Here is an 8,732-nt window from a genome sequence, read left to right on the forward strand (position 1 = left end):
CCCATATAGCAGAAACTTCTCCGTGACAGAAAGCATGTAGTATGTCTGAGAATATGACTTCTGTTCCTGTTTCCTCTCTTTTCAAAATTCTGTGTTGTTAATATGTTAACTTTATATTTAAAAATACATTTATTATTACAAAAAAAAAAAAAAGGATACGGCAAGTCTGTCGGTAAAACCTAAAAAGTCTGCCTAATGGAGATCTATAAAATCTTTATAAAAAGAGTAAAATTGACCAGACTGGGAATACACGAGCCTGCTTTTCTAGTGAGTTTGTAGGGCAAATGTTAAAGATAACATTTCTTTAATACTTCACACCTTTGCCACATTTCAAGATGAAATATCTTCACAAGAAGATTTATGGGCTTTAACAAGGTCAACGGATGTCAGAGATGATTTTGGTTTTAAAGAATGAGTTTACAAATCGGACCCTAATTAGAATCAGTTATATTCCATATAGGTGCACTATGTCAAAATACACTCTACCACATATCTAAAATAAATGAGTTTCCACATCAATTAGCTGAGAGGGTAAAATAATAGAGACTCCCCTTTAAAAGGCTTCTAAACATTAGAATGGGCATCACAAAAAAACTCATGGAATCCTCATTTCTGAAAAATATCGGCATTATCTTAGAGTTCTAGACTCCTCTCAAAGAAAATTAAAGGTACTTCCAGAATAAACATAAAGAACTCTCTTAGTGGCTATTAATCTTTGAGCAGCATATTTGGTTACTTGGCAATGACCTAAGGTATCCTGTGAGCCTCAAAACAATAATACAATAATTAACACCCACCAAAGTACAAAAATATCTTTGGTGTGAATTTCTCATATCATTGAATAAGAGAACCAGAAGCAATGTTGACTATCTTTCACACTTAACTTCAACAGATGTAAACTGAGCTCCTGTCTTATACCAGCCAGTATGCTCAGTACTAGGAAATTAGTGATGAACTTGACAAATATGACCCAGGTCCTCCTGGGGTAAAAATTTAATAGAGGGCTGGGGATATAGCTCAGTTGGTAGAGTGCTTGCCTTACATGCACAAGGCCCTGGGTTCAATCCCCAGTACCACCACAAAAAAAAAAATTAATAGATTGCTGATTGTGACTCAATGCAGTATACTACAAAAGCTTGTCACCAGAAAACTTCATTTTCAGCTGTTTAGGAGCTGAGAATTGAAAAACTGTTAGGAGCCACAAGTGGGCACAGTTGACCCAAAACGTCAGCTACCTCTAGGGGGCACAGGTGACTCAGAGCTTTCCCAAGAGGGAACATCTTTGTGGGCCGACAGAAAAGGGATTCCTGTTGATGTGTGCATGCTGAGACAGGAGCAAAAAAGCAGTTTGAGCTAAATACTGTACAGCCAGTCCCTTCAACCAGTGTGTAGCTCCAGAGAGAGCTCTTAATTAAGGATCAGATGCATCAGAATTGAAAACCTGACTCTGCTATTCACTCGTTGGGTGACCTTGGAGAGACACAGAGCTTCTCAGTGCCCCAGGATCACAACTTTAAGGCCAGCCTGAACAACTTAACAAGACACTGTCTCAAAATAAAAAAAAATAAAAAAGGGTTAGGGATGTAGGTCAATGGTAGAGCACCCTGGAGTTCAATCCCCAGTACTGCAAAAGAAAAAAGAAAGAAAGGAAAAATTGAGAGCTGTGATGTGAGGGGAGGGAAACAGAATTAGACAGAGAAACTGTCTAATCCTTCAACTTGCAACTTCAAACTGCAATGAAGGCCTAAAAATGCCTTGGCCAAACCTTCAGGGACCCCTGGAGCAAATAAACCCTAACAGAGTTGATTCATACGGGGCCCAAACAGTCTATTTTTCTACTCCTTTGCTCAGTCACTGTCTTCCTCCTAAAAGGCCATGAGTCTGGGCCAGGTGGCTCTTGCAACTGAGGCCAACTCTAAAGCAGCTGGCAACTGAATGGAAGCTGTAGACTGACCACACAGCCCCCCTCCAGCCTGGAAACACTGGGCCATATACTTGTGTCTACCACAAATACCTGCAGTTCTGGAAAGTAAATGTGATCAAGCCCTTGAAAACATCTAACACACTGGAAATGTATGATAAGGGTTAGTTCAATCATAATCATTATCTTATACACATTTCGGTACTCAGCACCACTCAACAGGCTCCTACCATCATTTTTATTAAGCATCTGGGCTTTGCATATTCTTCAGCATCAGAATGGAATGCTCCCCTGCCCTAAAATATAAATGCTTTCTCTTCCTCGGATTCTTTACAAAACCCACCTCATTACCTTAAGTGCTCTTAATTATTCATTTGAAACTTTTTCTTGTGCCTATGGTCTCCTAAGGATGGGCATATATTTGCAAAAAGACATTCATTTACCTTCAAACTTATTTTCTTTCCTGGTCCTCCTATCCCCTGCCCAAGTATTGTGGGCATCCAGCATATACTACCTGGAACATATAGATTGGTCTACGTGAAGCACTGATCTCTGGCCCCAAGTCAATCTGTGTTTCTGAAAAGCAGAGATAATGCCTTTTGGATATGGGAATCACAGTTTCCCTCCCCAAACCCAGCATGCTAAGTATGTTCAGTAATATAAGCTGAATTGAGCCCAGTTGAATTTAATGAAGCAAGGTTTATCCTGTGTCTGGCTCTGATTCTTCTAACAAAAATTAATAGCTGGGGAAACTCTTTCAAGGGAACTACTGAACTAATTCAAATTGGCCATAAAAGTTCTTGCACTTTCTCATCCTGCATATGGAGGAAAAGAAATAATCTGTGCAAGGAAGGCCTCCAAATTCCTTCCTTCAGCAATTACTATACAACCCAACAGAACTTAGTGGTAAACAATGCTAGGCTACAAAGTAAGTCTACAAAGTTTGAATCCTGCCTTTGCTGCTGTGTGACCTTGAGTAAGTCACCTAACTTGTGTCTCAGTTTGCTCAACTGTAAATTGGAAACAATAATACCCACCTGCTAAGTTATTATAGTTATCTAATGATATAATGCAAAAAAAAGTGTTCAGAATATAGTAAGATTTTGATAAATGTTAGTTACTATCATCATTTTTATTAATCCAGAAAGCCATGTAGATATACAGGTGAATTCTTTCTCTATTCACCAGCAACTGACTTCTAATGGAAGATGAGCTAAGAGAGACCTGTACATTTTTTGTTCTAGATTCTGTACTGGGTTTGTCTATAGAAGTATATATACATTCCCTAAAACATAAGCAGACTTCTCTTATACTTATTAAATAAGTTATGGGTTTTTAATACTTTCTAAATATTAAAGAAACAGCATTCTTTATTTTTTCTCTAGGAAAGTTTGAAAGCCAATAACTTTTTAGACCATATTTTCACTAACTTTTATAAAACATACTGTGAAGGATTATTATAAATAATCTAAATCAATGCTACCAATTTGTCAAAATAAATGAGCAACCATTCATTTCTGAAATGAAGGTCCAGGTTTTGAATAGGTTTGCAGAGTGTGTGTATATTTCAGTAGATGGTAGATCCTGACTTTCTTTAAATTTACTAATGCCCAGTGAATTTAGGTAATTGAGGACTTCAAGTACTTCCAAATACTTTTGTATTTTTGTTTTATGGTGCTGGGAATTGAACCCAGGGCCTTGTGCATGCGAGACAAGCACTCTACCAACTGAGCTATATATCCAGACCATACTCTTCTATTTTTAGTGGACATGTTGCCCTTGGCTATCAGGAAAGCCTTTTTCGGAGTCACTTCTTTAACAGACTGAACAGCAGCTTGCTGTAGGTGTGCGATTCTCCTTTGAGGCATTAGGAGGAGGCCTCACCTCACCCCATGGATTGGTGGGCGGGGCTTGTTGCCAGGAGTCAGTCACACCTGGATCATGATCCTCCAGGATGATTAGTAAGTTTCTGGATCCAGTGAGCAACTTGGAAGAAGGAATTACAAGTGAGTTGCTGAGGGGTAAGAAGCACAGGTGCATTGAGATTGTAAATCGGGCTGGAGAAAAATGCATTTAAATTGGAGCTGGAATAAGGTCAAAGTCCAATTAGCATGAGGAAAGTTCTGCAGAGAGCCAGAGGGAGAATGCACAGGGGTGAGGCAGGACAGTGGGGCATGCAGGTGAAGACCCGGGAGGACTTTCTATAAGGTGAGGCTCTATGCTTAGGACCACAGGAAGCTACTGAAAGGTAATAAGCAAGAGAGACATGACCAAATTTGCATTTGATTTGCTTCCACCAAAGGTATTAATATATTTATCCGGATCCCAGAATGAGCACAACAGGCATACATCTAGAGTTGTTAGAAATACAATCGTCTGGTTTACTTGTTTGGAATGACATGGTACCTTTCCTCCCTAAGAAGGAAAAAATATACTTTAATACTGTTACTTTATAATTTGTTTAGGACAACTGACCCATGTCATAGTGAAGAACTACTATAATTCCTATAATTGGAGCTGCTATAATTTCTAATACATAAAATAGGAATCTCCATCTTCCTGGAAATAGATCTAGTAAGAAGGGATTCCAAAATGCTTTAATCTTTACCACAGTTTAAGTTGGAAAAGAAATATAAAAGTCATAGCAACTTAAAAAGTCTACAGTTAATGTGTGTGTGTGTGTGTGTGTGTGTGTGTGTGTGTGTGTGTGTGTGGTGTATACTTCATAAACTTGGGGAGTTGTATAAAACCTTAGAAATTATCCAGTTCAACAGTTCTCAAACTTTTTGGTCTCAGGAGCTTTTAAACTCTTAACAATCTCTAGTGACCTCAAGGAGCTTTTGCTCCTTGATTAATAGATTTTCCTCTATTAATAGATTTTCCTCTATTAATATTTACTGTACTAGAAAATTAAAAACAAGAAGCCCTAAAACACAAGAATGCAAGATAGCACACGTTCCATGGGCCACCAGAGCTATAATGTCATCACACATCTGTAGCCTCGGGAAATTCCTCTGCATATCTCCTAGAGAAGGGGAAGGTAATCGCATCTGGTATTGTAAAGGAGGTAGTTTTGCCCTCATGGATACCCTGAAAGGATCCCAAGAACCCCCTTTACCCCCGTACCACACTTTGAGAACCATTCATCTACTCCAACTGGAATATTCTGCCAAGGCCATGCTTTGGGTCACATAGCTAGTGAGAGTGACAGCCAGAGTTCTTGCTTTTGACCTCCTCTCACTGACAAGTGCCAATCCCAAAAGGCGGGTGACCGAGTAGCAATTACAGGGTGCATTATTTAAGGTAAAGCCAGTGGTCAGCAGCTCTGGGTGTTCAGAGCGTGATACCCCAACGTGTGGCACCTCAGCAAGCCAAATACTCTGAACTGAAAGAGATGAGAAGGGCCCCAGATGCAAGGTCTTGGTGGCCTTCTCCCATTCTCCTTCCTCCCATCCCTCTGTCTGCCCCTGAAGGGAGTCGCAGAAACCATAATTCTTCTCCCCCAAGGCGAGTCATAGGAATTAGAGCTCTCCCCCAAAGCAAACCATAAAGCCTAAAAAGTCACTCTCCCTTGTCCCTTGAATGCCCTCATTCCACAGGGACCCTCCCCACACCCGGGGGAAGGAATGCTACACAGAGGCCAAGAAGAATCTGAACAGACAGGCCTTGCTGGGCCTCCCCCTCAGTCTATTACCATTGGATCAGACCCTTAGGTCCAGTCACATTTCTACACAGCCGTCCCTTCTTCATCAAACCTAAGCCTAAAAATAGAGTTCCCTCTGGGTCTCTGGATCTTTGTATCTAAAGGCTCTTGTAACACAATAAGCTTTGATAAAATAAATTTGCTGCGCTTCTCTCTTGCTAACCCGTTCTTTGTGATCCAAGTGTTGGCCATGGTCCTATGGATGAGCGTGGACAGGTAGCGCACCCATTCCATCCTCCAGCAACTAATGAACTCCAAAGCCTCACTGACTTAGGTGTCACTCACATAATAGTCCAAGGTAGGTGACCTAGGTCAGTGAGCATCTCCTGGGGGTGCCTAACACATCCTCTTTAGCCCTGGACTGTCACAAATTTTAAAACTGGAAGTCTCAAGTTCCAAGAAACTCCTTGAGTCCCCTGCAAACCTTAACTATCCCCTAGGGCTCTGAAGCTTCTGCTTCCAGGCAGTTGGAGAGGAAGGAATGTAGAAAGCACCACTTCTTCAAAACTTCAACCCAGAAGGGACACCCACCCCCTTCCACTCACATTTCATGGCAGGGAGAAGTTAAAAGGTGGAAGGACACCCAGGTAGGGCAGTACAGTCGGGCAGCTGGCGCCTTTAGAGGGAAGACTACAGCTATTGGTTTTTTGGCAAAAAAGATATTACCTAACTTTATTTCATAACACTGCTGAAAGGAAGGTAAATTGGACATTACAAATGCTACCTAGTATTCTCAGGATTATAATGGAGATGAGAAAATTGAGCCCAAGAGCATACAATGCCCTAAGCAAGTGTAGTGTTGTTCTAATTTCCAACTCCATTTCTATGTGGAGATCTTGGTATGGAAAAAAAAAAAATCATGATTCATTGATTTATTTTTATAAATCAAAAACATATAGTTTTCCTTTCTTTTTCTTTTTCTTTTTTTTTTGGTAGTGTTGGGGATTGAACCCAGGCCCTTGTGCCTGCTAGGCAAGCACTCTACCAACTGAGCTATATCCCAACACAAAAAACATATAGTTTTGATTTATGAAAACAAATGTATTTATTTGTTATGGGTTTATATATTTCAGATAATATAAATATATTATTTATTTATATATATTACATATTTATATTTTATAAAACAAATATAATTTGTTTTTTAACATCCCTTAAGAACATTGGTCAAGCAAATTATATTTTAAGTGCATCAGAAAAATTTCATATTTAAAGGTACCCTCCTAATGCAAATAACTTATTTTGAAAAACAAAGAAAACTAAAAATATTCCCTGCATGTGATATGTGTGTATGTATGTGAATGTGTTTCTTAATATGTATGCATTTTCCTCCTGCTTCCAAAGCTGAACTCTAACTCCATCGTTGCTTTGAATTTCAAATGTCTGATGCTCTGGGTCCCCTTGTAAAGTGGTGAAACAGTTAATCTACCACCTCTACCAGCGATCTTCCCATTGAGTTTAAATCTAAATACAAATTCTGAAAATTGGCTCATAAATTCAGAAATAAGAAAACATAACTTCACTGGCAACAAAGGAACTTGTCCTAAAGAAATGCTACTGGGCTGATCTTACCTTTTAACAACCCAAATTGATTTCATAATCTAAAATTAATAAACAGGAACCAGGTGTGTTGAGCACGCTTGTGATCCCAGTGGCTGGGGAGGCTGAGGCAGGAGAAGTGCAGGTTTGAGGTCAGCTGGGCAACTTAGGAAGACCCTGCCTCAAAATAGAAAAATAAATAAAGACTGGATATATAGCTCAGTGATAGAGTTCTCCTGGGTTCAATCCCCACTATGGAAAAAAATAATTAATAAACAGAAAATTAAGTAAATAGCATAAAATTAAGTGGTGAGGAATTTTCCATATCCCTTAGCTTACATTAAACAAGTCAAAGATGTTCTAGTTAATAAAAAAAAAAAAAAAAGGAAAGACCTATTTGAAAACTGCAAATCACTATGCACACAGAAGTCACTGGTACTGCAGGATGTAATGACATTCAGCCATCTTTCAGAATGAGCAGAGAAAATGTATCAGTATGATGTAAAAGCATGTTGTATTTTTACAAAGTTTTTAAATCACAAGTAAATTCATGAGTAGAACCCACACCAGAGAGCCCAAGTCATTGTCATTGCATTGCTCCTGACAGCTTTTGTTACCCTTGAAGTTTAGCAGGATTTTCAATGTTTACTTTAATTAAAATCATTTAAATTTAACTTTGGCAAGTTTAAAGTTTAATTATTAAATAAAATAATTGCTTCTCTTTTAGAATAAATCATAGTTTACCACCCCCAACAAAAGTAAACATTACAAACGACGTTCAATTAAAATTAAATCAATTTTCCCAGTGTAGGATCATACCAATTCTTTTAACTAATCTGTGACTGCCAAACGGAGAATTTTGTCAAAAGTAATGTAAACAGAGAGATTTGGAGGTTTCACCTAGGTTGCAACTGGAGGCATATGATTATATTTTTACTAAAAATCAAAGAGATGTCAGTGTTAACATACTATTGAGAAAAATAAAAGGTGCCATATGTTTACATTGTATCTTAAAAATTAGTATTAGAAATGCTTAAGATGCACAATCTTCTTCCTGTATGTAATTCTGGACTGTGTTTTGCCTTCTGTAGTACATCTTGTCTGAAAGAATTAACTGCTTAAAAAGGACTTTTTAAAAACCTCTCCTTCGGTTCTGGGTTGAAGCTCTTTATTTGATATATAACTTGCCCAAAGCATGAAAATAGAAACAGTGGCAGCTCCTTCCATGTGATTTGCCAAAGGGGTGTTAAGAAATTTCTCTGTTTTTTTCTGTATGTGTGATTTGAAAAGAAGTGCTAAATTGCTAAAGGAAATTAAAATGGAGGGAAAAAAATTGAAATCCTACACATTATAGTTTTTGAACAATTTCCTAAACCCGACATACCCAGTTAAGCTGAAATCCAAATGTTGATAAAGAGAAGAAGACTTGTTGGGAAATAGGTACAGAAGGAAAAATAAACAGAAATTAAATTAAAATACCGCAGTTGGTGTCTTTGAAGTAGAAATGTTTACCATGTACTACAGAGAGCATCCTGAAAGCAGAAAAATAAAAGGGAAGAGTAACTAGTT

At 38.4% G+C, this 8,732-nt stretch overlaps 1 non-coding gene across 1 annotated transcript; it reads left to right on the top strand.

Annotated features, from left to right (window-relative positions):
- The first annotated feature begins 1,006 nt into the window (after positions 1-1,006).
- Trnav-uac (transfer RNA valine (anticodon UAC)) lies at positions 1,007-1,079 on the top strand. Its single transcript has one exon. It is a non-coding gene; the product is annotated as a tRNA-Val (tRNA).
- The last annotated feature ends 7,653 nt before the right edge of the window (positions 1,080-8,732 follow it).

This window comes from Ictidomys tridecemlineatus, chromosome 2, assembly GCF_052094955.1.
Source record: "Ictidomys tridecemlineatus isolate mIctTri1 chromosome 2, mIctTri1.hap1, whole genome shotgun sequence".
Classification (NCBI taxonomy): Eukaryota; Metazoa; Chordata; class Mammalia; order Rodentia; family Sciuridae; genus Ictidomys; species Ictidomys tridecemlineatus.